The sequence below is a fragment of the Nuphar pumila genome, chromosome 14 (assembly GCF_984573655.1).
Source record: "Nuphar pumila chromosome 14, dmNupPumi1.hap1.1, whole genome shotgun sequence".
Taxonomy (NCBI): Eukaryota; Viridiplantae; Streptophyta; class Magnoliopsida; order Nymphaeales; family Nymphaeaceae; genus Nuphar; species Nuphar pumila.
The window spans coordinates 69,275,205-69,286,581 of NC_143262.1; the positions used below are offsets into that span (position 1 = coordinate 69,275,205).

Genomic DNA, 11,377 nt, shown 5'->3' on the forward strand with positions numbered 1-11,377 from the left:
CCCCCTATGTTCCGTAAGGGGGTCGACCCACTACCGGAACAGCAGGGGAGTCGACCCCTTGCCGGAACAACTTCCTTTTTTTTGTAGCGACTTTTTTTAAAACTGCATTTTTTTGTGCAAATTTTTCAACGGAACTAGCTCGTGCTCAGCCACCTGTGGTAAGTAAGTGACAAAAACAATGCAAATCGGGTAAATACCCGTGGTGAGTAAGTGATGCAAGCGTATCACATGTTATTTAATTTATTAGATGTAACACTTTATTGTTCACACACTCACTTAGTTGTTGATATTTAGGGTTGCTTTGTTGGAGTTCGGAGATCATGCTGAGCATGATTTTAATGTATGAATATGGAAGTGTTCTTATTTTTGGAGTACGGAGTCCATGCTAAGCATGGTAGTAGTTAGTGAGATATTGAAGTGTGTTTGCTGCAGGTACATGTTTGCCATTTGTTTGATATGAATGATTACGATGTATTGCAATGTTTGATGTAATTGTACCCATGCTTGCATGTAGTTACTTTCAATTTGATTTTGACTTCCATATGAAATTTTATAATAAAAGCATGCTTCAAATGATTGTATCGTATCATTAATAGTTTGCACATGAAAATATTAAGTTATCAATGCATGCATCAAAATTCTTGTTATTGTTTGACATAGTATATTGCATGATAAATTTGATATTTTCTTCATCGTAGCATTCTGATTGTTTTCTTTTAATTCGTTAGGATACTATTCGTAACATCATACAACAAAATGACTGCAAACCGTGAATGGATGTACCGTAGGATAGTGGACAATGAGTTATCGCATGAATATATGGATAGTGTTGACAGTTTTATTGAATTTGCAACGACAAATGTCAGTACAGTGGATCCTACAGGTCAGATTGGGTGTCCCTGCAAGATTTGTAAGAATAATCGATTTGTAGAACCTCATAGCGTTAGACATCACCTATACAGGAAGGGTTTTGTGAGTGATTATCAGAACTGGACGTTTCATGGAGAAGAATTTAGAAACGATTTTGATGCACGGGTGAATGTGGTGCACAATAATCCATATACAGATTTGATATTTGATGCCCCAGGAACAGAACTGGGTTCTGCTATGAGTTCTAGTGATGTAAGAACTGCCGTAGATGAAGAATCATCAAACGATGTAGCTAGTAGATTTTATGATTTACTTAGAGATGCTGATGAGCCACTTTGGAATGGTTGTGAGAGTCACACTATCTTGTCTGCAGTTCTTCAACTAATGAATTTGAAGTCCGAGTATAATTTGAGTCAATCATGTTTTGACCGTTTGTGCATGATTGTGAAGAGTTTGTTGCCCAAAGATGAGAAATTGCCACAAAATTTCTATCGTGCGAAAGTTATGGTCAACGCTCTAGGTATGGGTTACAAAAAGATTGATGCTTGTCCAAATCACTGCATGTTGTATTTCAAGGACCAGGAAAATAACATATCATGCCCGTCATGTGGGCATCGTCGGTTCAAGCCAAAGACAAGAGGCAATGGTAGCACGAGATCAAAGGAAGTTTCATACAAGTCGCTCCGCTACTTTCCTATCACTCCTAGATTGCAGCGATTGTATATGTCTTCAAGGACAACTAAACACATGAGATGGCATGCAAATAAAGTTCGACACGATGAAAACAAGATCACGCATCCTGTTGACGCTGAAGCTTGAAAGCACTTTGATCGTACTCATCAGAACTTCGCAATGGAAGTACGAAATGTTAGACTCGGTCTATGTATAGATGGATTTAATCCATTTGGGGGTAGATCAACTCCATACTCATGCTGGCCAGTATTTGTAACTTCATACAACCTTCCACTAAGCTTGTGTATGAAACGTCCAAATCTTTTCTTGTCTCTGTTGATCCCTGGTCCGACCTCACCTGGCCAAAATCTTGATGTATATTTAAGGCCATTGATCGATGAACTAATAGTATTGTGGGATAACGGTGTTACCACGTATGATGCCCACAAAAAACAAAATTTCAACATGAAGGCCGCTATTCTATGGACAATCAGTGACTTCCCTGCATATGGTATGCTATCTGGTTGGAGCACACATGGGAGGTTGGCTTGTCCGTACTGCATGGAGGATTCCAAAGCTTTTAGATTGAGTCATTGAAGGAATCCTTGCTGGTTTGAGTGCCATCGTCGATTTCTACCCAGCGATCATCCGTTCCGACGACAAAAGAATGCGTTTAAAGCAGGCACAACTGAAACAGAAGGTCCATCCTCAAGATTGTCTGGCATAGAGATTCTAAGAAGATTGTGATACTTTCCAGATGTATTAACAGATGCCCGCAGTCCTACACCCTTCCGTGGATTTGGGAAGGATCACAATTGGACGAAGAAATCTATTTTTTGGGAACTACCGTATTGGCTGACCTTATTGATACGACATAATTTGGATGTGATGCATGTAGAGAAAAATGTGTTCAATACAGTAATGAATATTAAAGGAAAAATGAAGGATAATCCGAAGGCCCGTATGGATTTAAAATTAATATGTAAAAGACCAGAATTGGAACTCAAAGAGTATAATGACAAAGTACTGAAACCAAAGGCAAAGTACGTGCTCGAACCTGATCAAATAAAACATGTATGTCAATGGTTGAGACAACTGAGATTTCCAGATGGATATGTCTCTAACATTGCTCGGGCTGTGAAGATTGACGATGGACAGTTATATGGGTTGAAGACCCATGATTATCATATCTCTATGCAACGATTGATACCCCTAGCATTCCATGATATGTTAGACAAACCTATATGGGGGGTATTGTCTGAGTTGAGCGGATTTTTCAGAACATTGTACGCATCAGAGGTCGTAGTATCAGATGTAAAGAATCTCGAGGACTCTGTCATCACCACTGTTTGTCTGCTAGAAAAGATATTTCTGCCAACATTTTTCGATGTTATGGAACATTTGATCATACATCTGCCATATGAACTAAGGGTTGGTGGCCCTGTGCAATATCGATGGATGTACCCATTTGAAAGGTATATGTTTTTTTATATTTGTCTCTTTAATGACAAATATTTAAAATTTGAAATGTATATTCTTGTCAGATGCATGTTTGACCTAAAAAAAAAGGTTCGTAATAAAGCAAGAGTAGAAGGCTCTATTTGTGAGGTGTACACTTTAGAAGAGATTTCAAATTTCTCATCCTTGTACTTCGAACCTCATATTCCAACACGTTACACATGCCCGCCCCGTAACGATGATGGAAAACAAGTAACTGTAGCTGACAAGCTGTCGATATTTCAACTACTTGGGCATGCATTTGGTAGTTGCCGATCAAGGCTATTGACAGATCGAGAGCAAGATGCAGCACACATCTATATTCTTTTTAATTGCTCAGCGATCAACCCATACATCGAGTAAGTATATGTATATGCAACTCAATTATAAATCCTTTTATGTTCTATATGTGGATACATGGCTCGGTAATATAAGTATTTGTGGTTTGCAGACGATTTGATCTGGAGTTGCAAAGCGAAGTTTCACATCTCACTGATGCAGAAGTACAAAAAGAACGCGGAACTAAGTTTGTGGAGTGGTTGAAACAGTTGGTAAAGAAGCTAACATAAATTTTGTACTTATAAACAACACTAAGTTACTTAATTGATCGTGATCACAATCATTGTTTATGTCTGTGCGTAGGTTCGCCATGGTGATGTTAAAGAGCAAGGAATATGTGATTTAGAAAATGGTCCGACCAAAGTTGTGCAATGCTACAACGGGTATATCGTAAATGGTTATCGATTCCATACAAAAGATTACGGTATAAACAAATCAACGATAAATAGTGGCGTGTGTGTCAAGGGTAGCAGCTACGGTGAAAATGAACTTGATTACTACGGTGTTATAGAGGAAATAATGGAGTTGACTTACTTAGGCATAAATAACAGGGTAACTTTATTCAAGTGTCATTGGTTTGATCCAACTGCAACAAGACTCGACAAAGCTTCGGGCATTGTGGAGGTGAATCATAAATCCAGGTTTGGAACATATGAACCATTCATATTAGCCTCGCAAGCTCAACAAGTTTATTATACTTCATATCCGAGTATAAAAAAGTCAGATAGAAATGAATGGTGGGCAGTTTGCAAGGTGAAGTCCAAACTATACCCCGAGTATGATCAGTTACAGGAAGATGAGTTAGCTGAAGACAGCGATTACTATCAATCAGATGATGTTTATGACTTCGCTTATGGTCACGATGTTGCGCATGATATGCATGTCATATCTCCATTGGCAGATGAAACATTCATAGAGGAATGTGATCCAAATGATGTACCAAGTGGATGGGCAAACAATGAAGAAGAAGAAGAAAGTCAAACTAGTGACGAGGAAGAATTCTCAAGCTAGTGAGCAAAATCTTATACTACAAACCTCTATTTAAATGCATTGCAGTACTTGATGTGAGTTGTATTGCAATACTTGGTGTGAATGATTTGAATGATTTGAATGTATTATAATACTTGATGCGAATGCATGAGTTGTAGTACAACACTTGATGTGAATGATTAAAAATTTTATTTGAATGTATTGTGATACTTGATACGAATTATTTGAATGCATTGTAATACTTGATGTGAATGATTTAAATTATTTGAATGTATTGTAATACTTGATACGAATGATTCGAATGCATTGCAATACTTGATGTGAATGATTTAAATTATTTGAATGTATTATAATTTATGCAACGAATGATTTGAATTATTGCAATACTTGATGTGAATGATTTGAATGCATTGCAATGCTTGATGCGAATGATTTGAATGCATTGCAATGCTTGATGTGAATGACTTGAATGCATTGTAATACTTGATGTGAATTATTTGAATGTATTGTATGACATATGTTATTTGTTAGAATATGGTTCATGGAGGTTATAGTGGTCGCTCATCCAGTAGTAGTCAGGCTCAGCCTTCATCTTCACGGACTCCTGTGATAGGTATATCATATAACTAATTGGATGCTTGATTAGTTCAAATGCGCATTCTGAGAATTTCTAATGTATTTTTTTACAGATGATGTTGCGCCTGTACACGACCCACCTACACCAGTTGATCACAGAAGTCAACAGCAAACACATGAAACATGGTCTTCTCAGGCAGGCACAAGAAGACTTATTCGAATAGTGTATATCGATAATCGACCGTAAGTATTTTGTTTTCAATTATTGCATATCTTATAAATATTTTATATTGATATTTACTGTGTAACAATTCATGTGCAGCACGAGGTTTGAGACACAAGAAGTAGTACGGGAGATTAGGAATTCACTTCTTCAACATCTACCAGGACCGGTTGCTCAATGGAAAGAGTACCCAAAGGAGGTGTTAGACAGATTGTGGTCCTCATTCACGGTATACAGTTGTTCCTCATAGTTAATGTGTTTCATATTTAATTTATTTAAGTAATGTCTACTAACTTTCTGAAAATATTTGTAGGCTTCGAATCGATTCGCAACTACAGTGGAAGAAAATGATGCAAGGAAGGTGTGGCAAAAGGTGACTGCCAATCGATTTGCAGACATGCTGCACACTATGAAGACTGCAGCAAAAAAAACATTTGGCGTAGTAGATGATCCATTATTATGGAAGGGCCATGGCCTTATTACTATCAGGAGAGATTACTGGGATGAAATGTGCAATAAGTGGGCAGGAGATGCATTTAGAAATCGCTCTGCGAAGGCTGCACAAAATCGATCGAAGATGCCCGAAGCCCATCTACACACAGGTGGATCTAAGACATTTGGGAGCCACCTGAAGAAAATGGTAAGTCATCAATATATAATATTAATTTTATAAGTATTGTTGCAAACTTGTGTACTAAATCTTTTGTCATTTAACTTCACAGGAAGTAGAAAAAGGAGGCAGTGTACCATATAAGGATGTGTTTGTTGAAACAAATAAAATGAAGACCACGGGAGTCTTCGTATCAGAGAAGGAGAGAACGACAATGGTATGTATTTATTCTATTAATAATCATTGAAATATATATGCAAGTTATCATAATGTTATCATTAATTATTAATGAATACTTTAAACATTATTTTGTAGGAGGCATATGAGCAACAGATGGTAGAGCGATATGGCGATGACGCTACTCAGCATCAATCATTTGATCCTACAGCATGGGTGACTGCAACAGGTGAACCCAAAAAAGGTCGCGTGTTTGGGTTTGGGAGTAATATGAACACTTCACCAGTTATTGCTTCTTCCAGTTACGGCTCACCGACTTCTTGCGCCGACATAAGCTTCAAGCAACAGACTATTCTTTCCGGTGATGATGTACGTCAGATCGTTACGGAATCACTGAATAACTACTTCCATGACACTGTCGCCCCCTTTCTCCGAAATGAGATCAAGGCCGCTGTTCTGGAAAGGGGATCTTCGATTCCAGGTCCCTCTCAGGTATAATCACATATTCAGTTTTTTGTCTGCCTTAGAACACATATGAGCATAATCAAATCACATATATAACTTTTTGCCTGCCTAAGAACACATATGAGCATGTTATAATCACATATTCAGTTTTTTGATTGCCTTATAACACATATGAGCATGCTATAATAACATATAGAGTTTTTTTATTGCCTTAGAGCACATATGAGCATGCTATAATCACATATAAAGTTTTTTTGCCTGCCTAAGAACACATATGAGCATGATAGAATCACATATAAAGTTTTTTTGACTGCATTAGAACACATATGAGCATGCTATAATCACATATTCAGTTTTTTGACTGCCTAAGAACACATATGAGCATATTATAATCACATATTCAGTTTTTTGACTGCCTTAGCACACATATGAGCATGATATAATCACATATAGAGTTTTTTTATTGCCTTAGAGCACATATGAGCATGCTATAATAACATATAGAGTTTTTTTATTGCCTTAGAGCACATATGAGCATGCTATAATCACATATAAAGTTTTTTTGCCTGCCTAAGAAGACATATGAGCATGATAGAATCACATATAAAGTTTTTTTGACTGCATTAGAACAATATGAGCATGCTATAATCACATATTCAGTTTTTTGACTGCCTAAGAACACATATGAGCATGTTATAATCACATATTCAGTTTTTTGACTGCCTTAACACACATATGAGCATGATAGAATCACATATAGAGTTTTTTTATTGCCTTAGAGCACATATGAGCATGCTATAATCACATATAAAGTTTTTTTATTGCCTTAGAGCACATATGAGCATGCTATAATCACATATAAAGTTTTTTTATTGCCTTAGAGCACATATGAGCATGCTATAATAACATATAGACTTTTTTTATTGCCTTAGAGCACATATGAGTATGCTATAATCACATATAAAGTTTTTTTGCCTGCCTTAGAATACATATGAGCATAATCGAATCACATATTTAACTTTTTGCCTGCCTTAGAGCACATATGAGCATGATAGAATCACATATAGATTTTTTGCCTGCCTTAGAGCATATATGAGCATGCTATAATAACATATAGAGTTTTTTTATTGCCTTAGAGCACATATGAGCATGCTATAATCACATATAAAATTTTTTGCCTGCCTTAGAGCACATATGAGCATGCTATAATCACATATTTAGTTTTTTGACTGCCTAAGAACACATATGAGCATTATAGAATCACATATAAAGTTTTTTTGACTGCATTAGAACACATATGAGCATGCTATAATCACATATTCAGTTTTTTGACTGCCTAAGAACACATATGAGCATGTTATAATCACATATTCAGTTTTTTGACTGCCTTAGCACACATATGAGCATGATAGAATCACATATAGAGTTTTTTTATTGCCTTAGAGCACATATGAGCATACTATAATAACATATAGAGTTTTTTTATTGCCTTAGAGCACATATGAGCATGCTATAATCACATATAAAGTTTGTTTGCCTGCCTTAGAGCACATATGAGCATGCTATAATCACATATTCAGTTTTTTGACTGCCTAAGAACACATATGAGCATGTTATAATCACATATTCAGTTTTTTGACTACCTTAAAACACATATGAGCATGCAAAAATCACATATAGAGTTTTTTTACTGCCTTAGAACATATATCATTTATGATAGTATCACATATAAATTTTTTTCCTTTGCCTGCCTTAGAGCACATATGAGCATGCTATAATCACATATTCAATTTTTTGACTGCCTTAGCACACATACGAGCATGATCGAATCACATATATAGTTTTTTGCTTGCCTTAAAGCACATCTGAGCATGGTAGAATCACATATAGAGTTTTTCTAGCTGCCTTAGAACATATATGAACATGCTATAATCACATATTCAATTTTTTGACTGCCTTAGCACACATATGAGCATGATAGAATCACATATATAACTTTTTGCCTGCCTTAGAACACATATGAGCATGATAGAATCGCATATAGAGTTTTTTTATTGCCTTAGAACACACATGAGCACATGATAGAATCACATATAATGTGTAATTTATTTCATTATATTTTGTTTATCAATACTGACTGTTGTTTTCTTGTGTAGGCTGATAGCGATAATCAGCGTAGCGGAGCTGAAGGGACAGATAAAGGCAATGAACAAGAAGACACACAAAATCTTGGCGATGATTAGAGAACTGTGTTGAAGAAGTTCTATTTTTTTATGTTTCCTAATTGTAATTGTTGAATTGTAAATAATTAAAATTGTTAATTTTAAGGTGGAACGATTAATTGTTGTAGATTCTTTTTATATGGAATTTTTTGTGTGGTTTATTTTTTATTTACAGGAAATATAAATTGTACAGGAAATATAAATTGTACCGTTCTCGGTATTTAATTTTCAAATAAATTTTTTTAAATTTTTTTTCGTGTTTGCGACGGAACCATTCGTCGCTATTCATATAAAGCTAGCGACGGACGTAAATCCGTCGCCAAGCCGTGGTCGCCGTTTAGTATCAGCGGATTGGCGACGGAATACAACGCTCGTTAGTCCGTCGCAATTAGCGACGGAATAAATCCGTCGCCAGTTAGCGTTGAAAAATTTGCGACGTAAGCATACCGTCGCCTCATCGTTGCTAATCCGTCGCTAAGAGGCATAGCGACGGATTAGCGATGGAATGTGGTCGTCGCTAATCTACTGTTTTTTTGTAGTGTATGAATGACGCACATATACACTTAAACTTTATGGGAGGTATAACTTAAGGGTACTCTTGAGGAGAGTATGTTATTGTGAGTTGGGGCTTAAAGGTATCCTAGAGCGAAGAGATGTTCATGAGATCTTGGTTTTGAATGGGTTGAGGCCTATCTTGTATTGTTTGTGAGATCATCCTGAGGGAAAGCTCGTGCTAGGAAGCCCTTGGTGCCAAGACACTTGAGTCGACTTGTGAGTCTAATTAATCAACAATAAGTAACTCGTTCAAACTATTGTCTACCTTAAAGAGGATAGAAATTACATACGGTCATGAAAAGAGATGGTTATTTTGTAGTATGAGGCATCAACCCGATTTACCATCCTCAGCATAGGGAACCAAGATTACCTAATGAGGCTTAGGTAGGTTGTAATGCTCCAAAATTTTTAACTTGTAAAATTTAGGAAGAATTTTAAATTTTTGTAGTTAATAATTTTCATACTTGAAATGATATTACAGTGAAATATTTGTTTGAAAAGATCAAGTTAGTGAACCCTAGGTGGGTAACGGGAGAAATATCCAACAAATGGATTGGGTCTCCAACTATCTTGGATTTGAGTCTACATTTTCATATAATCATTTAAACCCATAATGATTCAAACCAAAGGTTTAGATAAAAATAATTTTATATAAAAATTCATATACAAATTATCAAAATGTGCTAAGGAGCAAACAAACAAATAAAGTGGATTCTTGACATTACTACATCATCGAGCCATCACCTATAGCAGCTGTATACTTATCACCTAGATCTCATAAAAGGGTCAAACTCATAAAAGCCTGGTAGATACAATAAGATCACATAGTTGTACAGAACTAATACCCATATAACAAATAGTTAATGTAATAAAACATGTATTAATTATATCAATAGTATCGTAACACACACAACTGAATGATCTATGAATTTGTATAAATAGGACATCATTTCTATTTCGATTAGCAATTTGAATATCAGATCTTTGTTTCAATGTTATTCTACCTATGTGTACTTACAAGATGAATTCATAGTGACAGACTAAGGCCATTCAGGAGTTTATTATTTCATGTAAGTTGATACCCCGAATGACTAGCTGAATTCACTCAAAAGAAAATGATATAACTATTAAGAAAAATTTCTCGTTGGCCGAAACAAATGAGGATGCATCATAACTTTTGTAGAATTGGTAGCGTTGTCCCCTAACTCCGATGACTAAGGATGTTGAGTCATTGTTATTTGTAGAGAATAGTTGTTAACAAATTGTCTATTGGAGCTTGTACCCTCTATTATTTTCAGATAGGCATTATGTGTTAATGGGTTATTGAGTCCTCTATTATTAAGAAAATTTACCACTTTTATACATACCTCACTCGAGTAAGCATCATCTACCCATTCTAAGCAGATTTTTCATGTTTTTTATTACTGTAACCTATTCACTATGCCCTTGTCTTTGAAATCTATCGAGCATATTGTTGGTAAAGGCAATCTCAGATTTTGGCGTGCATGTGATTTTTCTATAATATGGTGCATTGTTATACTCTTAAGTTTGTCATAAACCTCAATTCATTCATAGTATGGTGCATTGTTGCACTACGAGGTTTGCTATAAACTCTAACTTATTCATCAATGCACAGGCATGTCTCACATGTCTTATAGTTTAACAATGATGATAATCAACCTGATTTTCAAAAAGATCACACTTTTGAATTTGAAAACCAATAGGGGTGTTCTAAGAAATTATCACTGTCAAAAATGATTTTATGAATCTCAAATCGAGGTGAATCCAGGTTGTTTCCAGATGCATATTAAAAAACTTGATATACGTGCAACCAAAGTTCATGTAATTGAAGTCTCGTATTTGCTCGTTAAAAAATAGATTCGGTTGCATATTTATGAAACATATCAAACTTATTTTTTTTAAACAACTTTTAAAGTTCAAACCACGCAGGGTTAATGTTTCATAAAAACTAATATTTGAAAATATATGATGCATGCAAACATAAAATCTTGCACACAATCTTTTGAAAAGTGAAATAAAGCATGTGTATGCACATAAGTAAATCATGCATAATTTAAATAAAGCAAGCGTACACAAAACTGCATATGTAAATAGATGCACACGTAATTTAAATAAAGCACTGTTCACATAAATGTTATCATAAATAAATGCACATGTAAT

The 11,377-nt window shown here is 35.5% G+C and overlaps 1 long non-coding RNA gene across 1 annotated transcript; it reads left to right on the forward strand.

Moving 5' to 3' along the window:
• Positions 1-6,315: 6,315 nt before the first annotated feature.
• On the forward strand, positions 6,316-8,766 carry LOC149816921 (uncharacterized). Its single transcript, XR_016427657.1, has 2 exons — positions 6,316-6,446; positions 8,576-8,766. It is a non-coding gene; the product is annotated as an uncharacterized LOC149816921 (long non-coding RNA).
• Positions 8,767-11,377: the final 2,611 nt, after the last annotated feature.